This window comes from Nannospalax galili, unplaced genomic scaffold (genome assembly GCF_000622305.1).
Source record: "Nannospalax galili isolate Female #2095 unplaced genomic scaffold, S.galili_v1.0 scaffold955, whole genome shotgun sequence".
Taxonomy (NCBI): domain Eukaryota; kingdom Metazoa; phylum Chordata; class Mammalia; order Rodentia; family Spalacidae; genus Nannospalax; species Nannospalax galili.
In genome coordinates this window covers 1,396,800-1,412,013 of record NW_008336901.1, presented here as the reverse complement: position 1 = coordinate 1,412,013, position 15,214 = coordinate 1,396,800, and the positions used below count along the sequence as shown (strand labels likewise).

At 40.1% G+C, this 15,214-nt stretch overlaps 1 pseudogene; it reads left to right on the top strand.

Moving 5' to 3' along the window:
* Positions 1–279: 279 nt before the first annotated feature.
* On the top strand, positions 280–1,057 carry LOC103732859 (annotated as a pseudogene).
* Positions 1,058–15,214: the final 14,157 nt, after the last annotated feature.

Below are 15,214 nucleotides of genomic sequence, written 5' to 3'. Positions count from 1 at the left end.
ATACTTAGAAAATTATTATAAAATTCATGTAAAATAAGGAATTTAGGATACACAAAGTAGCTTACAAAATCAGAACCTAAGTTGGAAGCTTTTTATTACTTAATGCAAAGGCTAACGGTAAAGCTATCATTAAAGTATAAGAATATAATCAATCTATGGAACCAAACAAAATATGGAAAGCCACATATATATAAAGGTAATAAACTTTAAATAAGAGTAAAAGGGATTTGAAGTGGAGAAAGAACAGTCTTTCCAAGAAATAGTAATAGGACCAAGGTCATGTCTGCCCCCATGGTGGCTGCTTGGGCCAGATCTCTGCTACAGGAGGGTGCTGCTGGGCTGCATCGAGGAGTGGTGGACCTACTCTGAGCGAGGGTTGAAGGGGACGACTGAAGGCAGCATGACTTGTCTTTCTTCTCTCACCATCGGAGCATGGTAATCATGGAGCGCTAGTGGAAGGTGCCAGGATCCTGTGAGGGCCAAAAGCCTCATCTGCACCAGCGACACTGTCTATAAACTCTTAGAGGACCCTAAACACCGGCCCAAAGACCCCTAGAGCTCATCCTGATGCAGTCTCTGGAGGAAATTGGAGTCTGGGATACTCTAGTCTCAGTGAAGAAATCTGTGGGTCTTAATCCACCCCTTTCTCCAGGACTGTCTGTATACTCATCCTTGGAAAACAAGGAGCTGTTTGAAGAAGAGAAATTATTCAAACAAGAAAGAAGTTAAGAGAGAATCCAGACCAAGGCAGGAGAGGGGACTGTGAAATTTCTAAGTTGTCACCTGGAGGTGGGGATGAAGAACATTGTCAAAAGAGAACTGAACCCTGAAATAGTTGCCTTCCACCTCTTTAAAACACTTGGTGTTGGGCTTGCCGGATGTGCACTGACGTTAACAGAAGAACCTATCACATGGTGGAAGAGTACTGGCTTGACATGAGAGTAAATGAGCTTGACATTGAGAGTTCCTAAGTCTGCTGTGCTCTTGCAGAAGACCAAGACCAAAAGCCCAGCAAGCTGCCAAGATCATGACCCCCACCAGTTCCCAGAGAGTCTGAATGTACTTGCTTTCCAAGTCGCCAAAGCAGAATCAAGAGCATCAGAGTAAACATGGGACAAAAGTTGATGTCTGTCCCAGGGCTGACCAACGACAGATCTTAAAGATCATGTACCCGTCAGACTGGACTGCATACACACGTTAAATTCCCCAGATTTGTCAGCTCCGTCTTCAGGGATTGTCACTTCCAGCTTTATTGTGACAGTTCTGCTCAAGAAGTAGGGAGGTAGATTCAGTAAGTTGAATATCAGTAGGCTGAGACAGTCTAATGTTAGACTTTCCTTCCACTGGAGTTCACTGTAGCAAGTGAAAGAGCCAGGCATTGCTTTTCACAATTGGCCAAATCTCATCCAAACTGAACATTTGTGTCTCATGCAAAAATTACTGCTTTCTACTACAGCATGACTCGGTTCTGACCTGCGGAAACTGCCACGAGGTACTTGGATTGGCAAGTGGGGACGTGGATGAGGCAAGCGGCAAGAGAAATGGAGACAAGACAGTGCTCTGATCAAGTCTCGTTTATTGCAGCTCAAGCATGGGGTTAAATAGAGAATGAGAACAAAGAAGTAAAGAGTGAGTAATTGTATCAGTCAGAACACAGGGGCCCTGATGTACTCCAAGGGAGGAATCTACTGATTAACGGAGAACAGGGCTATTCACTAGAAAGGAGAACAAGGCTGTGGGCCAAGGTTGTGGGCCAAGGCTGTTTGGCCCCGGCTGTGAGCCAAGGTTGTGAGCAAAATGGAAAGGTCTGTCAGCAGTTCTGACAAATGGCTGAGCCTCAGGCTCCCAACAGATCCCCCTTTTTTACTTTATAGAGTTTTACGGATCGAAGGTTACTAGACCCTTAGGGAACTGTGCCTGTCTTATGTTGCAGTATCCTTCCCCAAGGGCTTACCCATCATTGGATAAGGTAGTAGTATTAGACTACCCTCCTGTCTTAGGTTTCCATCAAGGGGGGATTCTCACACACCCATCATTGACTGTCCAGTTCATCTCTCAAGGGAGATGGCTAGTAGCGCCATCGCAGCAATGTGTCCCTATCAACCCTTGATCCATAAGATCAAGGCGATGGTAATGGACCTGTATTGGTCTAGCCTGAAGAGCCTCTATCTGCTGCTTAATAAAGAGCAACAGCTCTTTTACCAACAATGGCCCTAGTGTAAGAAGAAGCAGCAGGAGGAGGAGGGATGGAATCATGGAGGGAATCCAAGAAAGGAAAGGGGAATCCAGCCATCTAGAAGGGCCTTGATAAAAATGATGGAGTTTGTAACTGATGTTTTGCAGGGTCTGTATATTTTGTTCCACTAATCCTTGTTTGTTGACATAGAAACAGCATTCCTCCTGTAAGAAAAGACAAGTTCCCCCCTTTTCAGCAGTAATAAGATCAAGGGCCCTACGATTTTGAAGGGCAACTTGTGCCAAGGAAGTCAGCTGGCATTGCAAGGATGCAAGGCTACTGGCTGTGGAGTCTATAACTTGTTGCAATTGGGAATTGAATTCCTTTGCAGTATAGAGAGTATGTCCCAAAGCCCCCACAGAAAGGCTGGCAGAAACAGTAAATCCTATCCCAATTGCAAAAGGGATGAACACTCCTCTCTTAATGTGTGGGTGGAGTAGCCAGGTGAACTCCTCTGGTGAATACATGGTTAGTTGGGGTACAATAGTAATTAATACACAGGGTCCTGGGAGGAAATAGTGATCTGTTGATATAGGGATTCATTGCACCAGAAAGACATAAGAGGGGGAGCATTAAGAGGTGAGCTGACAGAGCGATTACTGTGACATACAAAGGAGGGGGAAATGTAGGTAGCAGTGATATAGCAGAGGGAAATATTTTGAGCAGGATTACAAAGTAATGGAATTGACGGCATGGGGGGAGAAGGTACAGTGCCAGTGGCAACGATGCTGAGCGCAGAGGAATTATTAACAGGGACAGCAGCTAGTAAGGGTCGAACCAAGGAGGCACATAACAAACATGATGAAGCATTGATATTAGAAAGGTTCATCAACTGTAAAGGGAAATTTAGATAATTGGGCCAAAAGGCAAGATTAAGGGTAGTGTTTGACTGTATGGCAGACTGAAGGTTAGTCTCACTCATAATAATAACCTGTCTCACTTGTTTATCAATGGTAGCAGGGACCAGTTGGCGGGAAATAGATAAAGCCCCTGCCGAGAGTAAGGCGAACCCATTATTATAAAAAATTTTTCCTCGAACTCCCCTCTGCCACCTGATGTCCCAAGGGTCATTTATCTGAATTGTGAATTGACCATCATCATTACTATCCGTGAGACAACTGCGTCTATTATCATAAGTGAAACATATATGAGGTCTCGATTTAGAGGGTAAAATAGACAGAGTGATCGGAATGACAACAGTTGTCTGACAACCCTTCACTGGACAGTGGGCAGTTCCAATGGTTTGCATGTTGTCATCAGAGTATGTGTTTCCTTCTTTAACCTGGAATTCCCACTGTAACACCATCTGTGACTAAACAAGACCAATCAGGAGGAGCAGGATGCAACAAGCAGAGGCCATTATGGTTTGGCTGGGCTACAAAAGAGAACAGAAAGAAAGGAAAAACATTTCTCAGGGAGCCTCATTCTCCCTGGAACATTGGTTAACATCTATCTGTTTTACTAAGCATTCAGGCAACCAGCGGGCTGCATCATGTTGCTGTGAATAGATGCAGACAGATCCTCTGCCCCATATTGATACTGGATCCGGGCCATGCCACAAATTATCCAGGGGGTTCTTCCATTTGACCATGGCATAATGTCTTTTTGGTTCTGGGTGCCAAAAGTGATCTGCAGCCGACTTACCATGAGCATCTAAATTTAAAAAATTTAAAATAAAGAGTACATGATTTAATAAATTCCTGGGGGATCCCCTGATGGGATACCATTCCCCCTTTTTTACTTTATTTAGCATATTTTTTATGAGTAAATGAGCTCTTTCAACTATGTCTTGGCCTTGTGGGTTATAAGGAATTCCCATTGTATGTTTTATCTGCAAAGTGTTGCAGAAATTTTGAAAAACTTGAGATACATATCCAGGGCCATTATCTGTTTTAATATGTTTTGGGGTACCCATTATAGAAAAGCAGTGGAGCAAATGAGCAATAACATGTTTAGTAGCTTCCCCTGTTTGTAAGGAAGCGCAGAGAAATCCACTGAAAGTATCAATGCAAACATGAATATATTTAAATTTACCAAACTCATTATAATGAGATACATCTGTATAATGAGATACATCCATTTGCCAAAGCATGTTAGGGACAAGTCCTCTAGGATTGACTCCTAGATGGGGAACAGGAAGGAAAGTGACACAAGTCTTACATTCTTTAACTATTTGTCTAGCTTGTTCTCTAGTGAGGTTAAACATTAATCTTAAAGAAACCACATTAAGATCATGCAACTCATGAGCCTGTTGAGCTTGAGCAATGTTAGAAGGAGTAGCAATAGCAACAAGTTTGGTGGCTTCATTGTCAACCTGATTGCTGGCCGTTAAAGGCCCCGGAAGATTGGAGTGTGCTTGAATGTGTCCTAAGAATGGGGCTGTCCTCTGGCGGGTGAGGTGCTGGCACTGACGACAAAGATCTGCAGCTTCAGAAATATGCCCAATTATAGGAACAGTTTCTAAAAAAGGTACAGCACGAGCTATATATGCACTGTCAGTGTATATATTAAGAGGTGTATCGGGAAACATAGAAAAAACTAATATGATAGCAGACAGTTCCACCAGTTGTGCAGAGGTTTTATTAGTTTGAAAATGCACAACCTGATTATTCCAAGTGTAGGCTGCTATCCCATTGGAGGAGCCATCTGTAAAAACCAACAAGGCAGTAGTGATGGCTAGTAATGCGTGGAAAAATGAAGGTATGCAAATTACAAAATTGAATGAGCTTGTCAGGTGGGTAATGGTTATCTAAACCCCCCCAAAAATTAGCACAAGCTATTAGCCAAGTTTCTGAGTTCTGAAGTAGCCAGTTAATATGATCCTTGGTATAAGGTTGTACAATATGAAGAGGTTCCACACCAAAATATTTACGACTGTGATCCCGACCAATAATCATTAAGTCAGCTACTGCATCATAATATGGAAGCAATACTCTTTTGGGGGAGGCAGGTAAATGTATCCACATAATAGGATGATCAGGGTCCTGCCAAAGAAGACCCGTAGGTGATACTTGAGTATTAAAAATCATGAGCCATAAAGGCTTGCAATAATCTATATTGGTAACAAACTGATTAGCAATTGCTTCCTCAACTCTACGTATGGTGACTCTGGCCTCTTCAGTAAGTGCTCTGGGTGAGGTTGGATTTGCATCCCCTTTAAGGATGTCAAAGAGGGGCTTTAAGTCCCCAAAATAGGGATGTAGCCAATTAATATCACCTAATAGTCTTTGGAAATCATTCAAGGTTTGTAGTTTATCAAGTCTAAGGATAGATTTTGATTAGTTATTTTCTGCCCATTAATTTGAAAACCCACATAAGAGTAGGGATCCTGTGTTTTCACTTTTTCAGGGGCTATTTGCAAACCTGCATTAAATAAATCCGATTTTAACTGAGCATAACATTGTAACACCACTTCCCCTGATGCACCTGATATCAGAATATCATCCATATAATGAATTATATACATGGATGGCCAAGTACTTCTGGTGTGTTGAAGAGCTGTGGCTACAAATTTATGACAAAGGGTAGGGCTATTGGCCATTCCTTGAGGCAAAACCTTCCACTGGTATCTCTTCATAGGCTCTCTAAAATTAATAGAAGGAAGGCTAAAGGTAAAGCGTTTGCGATCCTCAGGATATAAGGGAATAGTGAAAAAACAATCCTTAAGATCTACTATTATCTTAAAGTATCCTTGTGGTATGGCAACTGGAGAAGGCAACTGGCAAAGGCAAACCTGGCTGTAAAGTTCCCATGAGGACCATAGTAGCATTGACTGCTCTTAAGTCTTGCAATAATCTCCATTTTCCTGACTTTTTTTTAATAACAAATATGGGTGTATTCCATGGAGAACAAGTCTCTTCAATGTGCCCTGCCTCAAGTTGTTTTTGCACCAAATGAGTGGCTGCCACCAACTTCTCTGCTGTAAGTGGCCATTGAGCTACCCAAACTGGATCATTTGATTGCCAGGCTATAGGATCCACATAGTTTGAGGGTGCAGGATTGTCAATGGCTGCCATTATAAATTTCTCAAGCCTCACTTATCATTTTGGCCTTGGATTGGTATTGGAAATAATCCTCCATCCTCTCTTTTTCCTAATCCCCTGCCAGGGCTATAGCCCTGAGCGAGCATCTGCACAGTAACGACATCGTTTGGACTACACATAACGATTCCCGTTTGTGAAAGCAAATCTCTTCCCCATAGGTTTACCGGTAAATAAGGAACTACAAAAGGCTTAATCAAACCAGAATTATTCATGGAATCCTCCCAAGTGAGGAATTTTGAACTCTGTTTTGGGTTTTGGCTCGGTTATGGCTCTGTCTTACACCTGTTAAATTAGTCAAAGTCTCAACTGTGGGCCAGGCTACAGGCCAGGCCTCAGCAGAAATAATAGTAACATCAGCTACAGTATTGATGAGGCCATCGAATTTTTTTCTATCAAGCCATAAAGTCAATGTAGGTTTTTTGTGAGTAATGGCCTGGACCCAATAAGCATCGGATGAACCGAAATTTTTATTTCCTCTGCTTTTTCCTTGAACAAGATGACTGGATTTAACCAGAGGTGTTAGAATTATTTGAGCAAAACGATCTCCCCTGTGGAATAGTGATTATATTGCCAACAGCTCTGGCTAAGATTTTTATTTTCCCAGTATAATCTGCATTGATTATCTGCATGACAGATAGGCCTTTTAGGGTGGTGCTACCTCACCCTAGTATTAGCCTGCAAGTATTGCTGGGGAGTGGTCCAAAAATTCCAGTCCCTATGGTCTGAATTCCCATCTCTGGAGTCAATACTGTGTGGGAGGAGGAACTGAGGTCCAGTCCTGTGCTTCCTGGGGTTGCTCTGCTGAGGTCTGAAATGGATTGCTTCTGCTGCTGGCAGGAATGAAATTGACTGCCCCAAAAGCTTGTTTCAGGGCCTGGGGCTGGCCCCTCCACCAGTTTCCCTGATGAGGAGATAAAGGTCTCCCTTCAATATCAGTCTTAGACCTACAATTTCTGAGCCAATGTCTTCCATTTCTACACCTGGGACATAATCTAGAAGCCTTTTTATCATCAGTCTTTTGTTTATCATCATCTGCCTTGTATTCCTGGGCAAAATGCCCACTCTTACCACATTTAAAACACCCCTTGCTTTTAGTCTTATACCTATCGGCCAGAAAATCCTTTACAGTTTGTCCATACAAAGCCGCTGCCATGGCAAGCCCCTGTTGATAGGACGGACCTATGTCTGAACACAGATGAATATAACCAGTCAAATCCATCTTTTTCCTGTAGGGTCTAATGGCTGCCTGGCAGGCAGGATTAGCATTTTCATATGCCAACTGTTTCACATACTCTAGCCCTGCGTCAACATTTCCAAATATTCTCCCCGCTGTGGTCATTAACTGATGAACAAAATCTGCAATTGGCTCATCAGACCCCTGCTTGACTGAAGTGAGAGAAGTTCCCAGGCCCCCTTTAACTGGAAGTTTTCTCCATGCTTTAGTGGCAGCAACTTGAATCATATTGCATTTGTCGTTCATTAGTCCCATACTGACCTTCGCCTGCTAACATATCAAAGTCCGATCCATTTCCAGTTTGTTGATTCCTTCTAGCTGTCTCCTTACAGTTGTCAAAATACTCTGGTTTCCATAGCAAATAATCACCCCCACACAGGACTGCCTTTACCAATGTATTCCAATCAATAGGAGTTAGCCATTTCTCTGCCTCACCTTCTAAGATAGCTAAGGTATATGGATCTGTAGCTCCATAGTGTGACACGGCAGTCTTCAATTCTTTGATTAGTGGAAATTTAAGTCCTGTGTGATGTCGCCATGCCTGCCTCTGATCATCTACTGTTTCCATTACAGGAAAAGCCTCCATATGGGAGGGAAGTCTACCAGGTTTATTAAAATTCTCCTTATATGAGTGAAGGCCAGGCCCCCGGGGGCTGGGTGAGCTCTTTCTCTATCTACAGCAGCCTCGCTACCTCTACCTATTCTAAGCTTTTGTAATTTTAGTATCAGCAACTGATACATCTCTTCTAGCTTAATTTGTTTGAGTATCAGTGACTGATGTATTTCTTCCAACTTAATTTGTTCTTGCAACTGTTCTATCTGTTCCCTCGATTCTGATCTAGGATCTATTGCCACCATGATAGTTGGAGCAGGTGGTATACTATAAGAAGGAGGGCAGTCACATTCCTGCCCCTCATGGCCAATTAGTGATCTAGTCTCAGTTTTGCAAACCAACCCCTCTCTCTCAGATTCTGCACCATCTGCATCCAAAGCTAGGCAGACAGCTTCTGGTAAAAGAGGATAAATATGAATACGTTCTTTTTTAGACTTTTGGGCATCCTCTTGATTTTCCTTTCCTTTAACTGACTCTAAAGACTCCTTCCTTAAGTTTTTAGGAGAATCCTCATCTTCAAGGGAAATTAAGCCAGGCTCATCCTTGGGAATTTCCCTCAACTCTGACTTAGAACTATTTCTAAAAATATCTTCAGCCTGGGCAATCACTGCCACTACTGGTTCATGTTCATCACTCTTATCTGTTAATTCTTTTATTAAATTCCAATAAGAAAAAGCAGTAACTGGGACCTTTCCGGGTCCAAACACTGTATAAAAATCTTGTAATGCATCTCCCACTCTTCTCCACCTTTTTATATCTATAACCCCCTCCTGGGGAAACCAGGGACAAATGTCCTTTACAAAATCAAAGAAATGAAATAAATCCTCAGTTTTAACCTTTACTCCTCTTGCCTGCAGAGCTTCTCTTAACTGTATCACATAAATCTGATGCTGACTTAATTCTTGCCCCATGATTGAACACCCAACTTACCTTCGGCTTGGTTGCGGCAGGCTCCCGTGGCATCTCTGAATTATTTGAGTGGGTGCACACCCCTTTTTCCTCCATCGTGTCCCTCACAGTGTCCCCAGTATCCAGGCCCAAGGACAAAGGTCCTTTACAAAATCAAAGAAATGAAATAAATCCTCAGTTTTAACCTTTACTCCTCTTGCCTGCAGAGCTTCTCTTAACTGTACCACATAAATCTGATGCTGACTTAATTCTTGCCCCATGATTGAACACCCAACTTACCTTCGGCTCGGTTGCGGCAGGATCCTGTGGCATCTCTGAATTATTTGAGTGGGTGCACACCCCTTTTTCCTCCATCATGTCCCTCACAGTGTCCCCAGTATCCAGGCCCCACGTTGGGTGCCACTCTGCAGCGTGACTCGGTTCCAACCTGCAGAAACTGCCATGAGGTACCTGGATGGGGGAGTGGGGACGTGGATGAGGCAAGCAGCAAGAGAAATGGAGACAAGACAGTGTTCTGATCAAGTCTCGTTTATTGCAGCTCAAGCATTGGGTTAAATAGAGAATGAGAACAAAGAAGTAAAGAGTGAGTAATCGTATCAGTCAGAACACAGGGGCCCTGACGTACTCCAAGGGAGGAATCTACTGATTAATGGAGAACAGGGCTATTCACTAGAAAGGAGAATAAGGCCGTTGGCCAAGGTTGTGGGCCAAGGCTGTTTGGCCCCGGCTGTGAGCCAAGGTTGTGAGCAAAATGGAAAGGTCACCAACTCAGGTCTATCAGCAGTTTTGAGAAATGGCTGAGCACCAGGCTCCCAACATCTTACTTAAAGAAGTGCTCTTTTAGAAAATAGAAAAAGAATAATAGAAAAACTGGATATTCAAAAAATGTAAAAATAAAAATAATAAATATGATTTGCAACCTGGCCATGTAAAAATAATTTTAAATACATAAGATGATTAATCATAAATCTAAAATTATTGAAGCCCTAAAGAAACTTATAAGTAAATCTTTAAGACATCTTAAAAAAAATACTTCAGACAAAACATCTTAAGCCATAAAAGAAAATATTAATATCTTAACTCCATCCAAATTAAAAATAAATGCCTTTAAAATGATACTGATAAAATAATGAAAATACTTAAGTTCACAAAAGTAAAATATGCTTTCAAGTCACCTACCTAATAAACAATTGCACTCAATATAAAAAGGGAGTCACAATCAATAATTATGTATCAAACCAATTTTTAAATGGGCAAAATTGCAGTGATATTCCTTTATAGATAGTAAACAAGAGTGAACATGTACAGTACTAAAAAAGGGAATAGGAAGTTGAACCACAATGAGGTAAAGAGATTATTTAAACTAATGTGATTGGCCATACTAACAAGAACTAGCTTGATGTTGGCAAAGATATAGAATATTCGTGTGTGTATGTGTGTGTGTGTGTGTGTGTGTGTGTGTGTGTGTGTGTATCCTAAAACTGTGACATCCATATTTTAAAAATTGTATTTATTATTACACTCAAGGCAGCATTGTAACTATCATTTATGGAAGTTGGCTGCTTGGCAAAGGTCAACATGTCCTCCTATTCCTTGAAACCAGGAAAGGTCATGTGGCCAGTACTTCCCATGAGCTGTGAATGGAAATGATATATTTTGCTTCTACATTCTTAAATAACAAATATACATTTATCACAGTCTCTCTGTTTTCCATGGGCAGCAGAAGAGTTAGAGGGCCAGAGACAACAAAGCATACTGGGCTTAAGTCACTAGGACAGTCCTGCAGCACAGTCATAGAATTGTTAGTGACAGAGAGAGAAATAAAAGTTACTGTACTAAACCACTGCATTTTAGTTATTTTATAGCTTTTATCTTTAACATTGCAAACACATGAAAAAAGAAAAAAATATGATTATGTCAAATGAGAATCAATATATTTTTATTTTTTGTAATGAAAATAGGAGTATTAATTTTATAACTTATAAAAGTCCAATAAGTATCTATAGTAACATATCAATATTATTATCTAGCATAAAAAATCAATTTGGTGAGGTAAAAAAGTAGACTAAAGCTTAATTTTGTGATTTATGTACTTAAAACTGGAATGTAGTTCTGAATCAAGCTTCAACAGGGAAAAACAATCCATTTATTTTCTTATTCTGAAATGTCAGATTGAAACCATGTAGCTCATTTTCATGCATAATTGTGCTTAAATTAAACAGCCACACTAATTCTTCAAGAAGAGGGTAATGGAAGACATCCAAGAATATCAAATGACTTCCCAGAAGTAATATTTTGAAATAGGAGAAATGTTGATTTTCTAAGACAAATGATTTGATCTCTGATTCATTTAAGAAACAAAGGAACTTTTAATTTAGGAAAAAATAAATACACTTAGTACAGAAATTTTAAGTAAGTTTCTAGTGTCAAATAAAATCTCACAGTTTACAAAAAAAAATGACTGCAACACATGTATCCTGAATTTCCTTAAGAAATTATAGTTAATGCTCTATAAAACCTCTTGCTATTTTAATGCCAAAGTTATGCAAACTTGTACTTCTACATCATAATAAATGACCAAGCTTCTTATTCAGACTTACACATCTTGGGGTTGGAGAGATGGCTGTGCAGTTACAAGCACTTGTTACCCTTCCAAATGACCTGAGTCTAGTTATCAGCACCAATGTGGGGCATTCACAACTAACTGCAACTCCAGTTCTAGGGAATCTGATGACCTCTTCTGGCTTCAAGGGCACACACATCTAGGATACACATGAATAAAAATTATAAAAGTTGCAAATCTCAATAAAGTCTTGCCTTGCCAAGCTATATTTCCTTCACACATGTGATTTCCATACTCATGCGCCACCTTACATCCACTACATTCTTCTCATGTACCTATACCATTTCCACCACAGGAACTCATGCTGGCTTTTCTCTCTATCCAAAATGCTCATCAATCCAGCCTTTAAAACTAATACCATCTTGTCAAAAAATGTCAGTTTGCTGTTAAGATTCACTATTACCAAAATATTCTTGATATCTTTCATAAAAAACATCTTGTTTCCATTTTCTGCAGGCCCTTTATCAACCCTACAGATTCCTATATTCCTCACAAGCTTGCAGCACATCTCTGGAGTCCACAAACCGAGCTGATCCCAGGGAAAAGACTGAAGACCCAATGCCTCATGACCTCAGCTATTATTGGTCCATGAGATTTTAGAGCCAGACCTCCTCCAGAAGGGTGCTGTGATCTGGGGATGAGTAATCATCATGCCATTCCATCTGTGAATTTTATTTCACTATGCACACCTATTAATTTGTCAATCCTGAGCAGAGCCTCTGCTATCCTACTCTTTAATGCCAAGGTAACAGAGTTATTCCATAGCCCTTGTGCTGGCAACTGGTGGACCTTCCCATTAGAGTCAGGCAAAGTGGTGGTCTTCCCCAAGGACTCAGAGTCTGGAGCTACCACAGCAATAGAACCCCTGGCAGGAGAACTGACATTGTGTCCTGATCCCTGGGAACCTCTGGGAGCTGTCATGACTTGTTCCATTTCTCAGAACTGCGGATGAGAGAGCATACTGCTCCCTAGGAACTATAACTTCTAGCAAACAGTAGTGTCTATACTTGCCAGTGCCACAATTCAGGCTGCACATCAATTCAGGATGCAGAGTTCTACCTACCATTCCTTGTCAGCCTCAAAAAAGATCACCATGTTTAAATAGAAGAAGGAATCTATGAAGCTGCTGATAGTCTAAGGGCGGGGGTGGAAAAACGTGAAGAAACCACACAGGACTCATGTGGTACCGTTAAGTCAACAAGTTTTCACATGATGGAACCTCTGAAATGAGAAGATTCAGAGAAAGTAACTGATGGGTTGTTTTCTAGTTAAATACTACTGAAAACTTTCCAAGTCTTAGAAGAGATGCATACAACCAAATTTAAAATATTCAGAAGTCCATGAATGAATCATCTTAACAGCCCCATCTGGTCAAGCATTTAAATTCCAAACAATAAAAAAATCTTTAGAGCATCCAGATAAGCATCAAGTCACATGGATGAACATCCCTAAGATGCTATCAAGCCTGTTTTATTCCAGAAACTTGCAAACATAACGAATGTTATATTTGAAAGTGCTGAAATAAAAGAAAAAACTCTGCACGCCAAGAATACTATACTAAAAAACGAAGCCCTTAGATAAACAAAAGAAATAAACTACTTATTATTTCATGGATAAGTAAAAGCTGAGCAAATTAATCACAAATAGAACATCTTCCAAGAAGCACATAAGAGAGATCTTCAAATGGAAACAAATATATATTAATCACTATTATAAATGAATATGGAGTCATAAATATTAGTCAGAGATAGTACATAAATTCAGACTACCTCAGTACTGCAATGTGGGTTTTTATCATATACATCCTTAAGTTAAGGTCAAAATACAAATTACTAAAAAGATTTAAATCTACAATAAACTGTTGAGAAACACACAATCTAAAAATTTTAAATTGTGACAGTAAAACCACAAATGAAAAAATGTTATAAGTCTGAGTGTTTGTTATCTGTTTGTTATTTCACAGATATTAATTTGCTTTCAACTTAAAATACCAACTTATATGCAAAAACGATTGATGTATGATAACCACAAACAGGAAGACTATGGTGCATGGTGCATGTAAGAATACAGAGGAAAGACTCAAAGCTCATTAAGGGAAAATTATTGACTTACAAAGCAGACATGAGAGAAAGCAATAAAGAAGTTACAAAACAATTTAAAAAAATAACAAAAAGGTAATCATACCACTTATAAAGTATGCCCTTGAATGTAAGTAGATCAATTTCAACTAAAGTTATACAACCCTTGAATGAAATTTTAATTCTTTTGAGAATTTCATTCATGAGCACTGTATTTATATCATTTCTACCCCTCCCTCTTCCCCTCCTTCCATGTACTCATTCTCAATTTTGTGAAATCTTTTAAAATTATTATTGTCACACTTGTATTTATATACACTTATGTGATATTTGTGTATATAAACATATATTAGATCGATTGTTATTAACTTTTACAAAAACTTTATTGAGAATTTCATACATGCATATAAGGTATTTTGAGCAAATCCATGCCCACTCCCTCCCCTCCAACATTCCCCACTCTGAAGAGGAACCCTAAAATCTTTTAAGGATTAGATACAAGCTCCCAAATACTTTTGATATTTTGGGCCTTTGGAAAAGAGTATGTTGCTGGTCCAAGGACATTTTGACTTTTAGCCAAAAAACTGGCTACATTTCTTTGGGGTCTTTTTACCCTAACTGCCTAGCCAATTACTACCTCTTATTTTTATCACACCATCTTCTGAAGGGGTTACCCAAATTGCAAATAGGGAATAGGGACACAGACTGCTCTGGCTTCTTCCATGCTGAACAGGGAAACAGGGTGAGGCAATTGCAGTACCCCTTCAGTGGGTCTATCTAAAAGACTCCCAAATTGCATAACTCTTGTTTCGAAGGGGAAAAGGAGATGTGGAGGAGAAGTAAAGGCAAGACTAATTAGCATTACAAGTTCTAGAGAGGGAACTAGAAAAAATTAGAACAGGACAATTTTCAAATGTTCATATGAGAATAAATTGGTGTTTCTGGACAAGGGCTGCCAAAAGCATTCCTCTATTGTGTTCTTCCTCATTTTCCTTTGTCTTTCAAGGCTAGACTAGTTGGCTGGGAAGAGTGGCTGGATACTCAGGTGAGGGTCCAGTGGCCCTTTTTGGCATGCCTTTAATGAATGTGCACAACCGTTAACAAGCCTAAATGTGATGATGTTTAGTGATCAGGCTCAGCCAAAGTCATGATGAAGGTCGTTATTTCATGTAGAAGGGACTGCTTCATAGAATCATTTTATAAAAATGACCTGGAATTTAAAAGGATTTGGTTCTAGGAGCCACAAGTGAGGAAGAACATAACATTGTTTGTTTTTCTGAGTCTGTGTTACTTCACTTAGTGTAACAGTTTCTAGATCCATCCATTTACCTGCAAATTTCATTATTTCATCTTTCTTTACTGCTGAATAGGACTCCATTGTGTAAATATACCACATTTTTGTTAACAACTAACCACTCCTTAGTTTAGGGACACAAGTTTCTTCCATCTCTTAGCTATTATGAAAACAGCAGCAACAA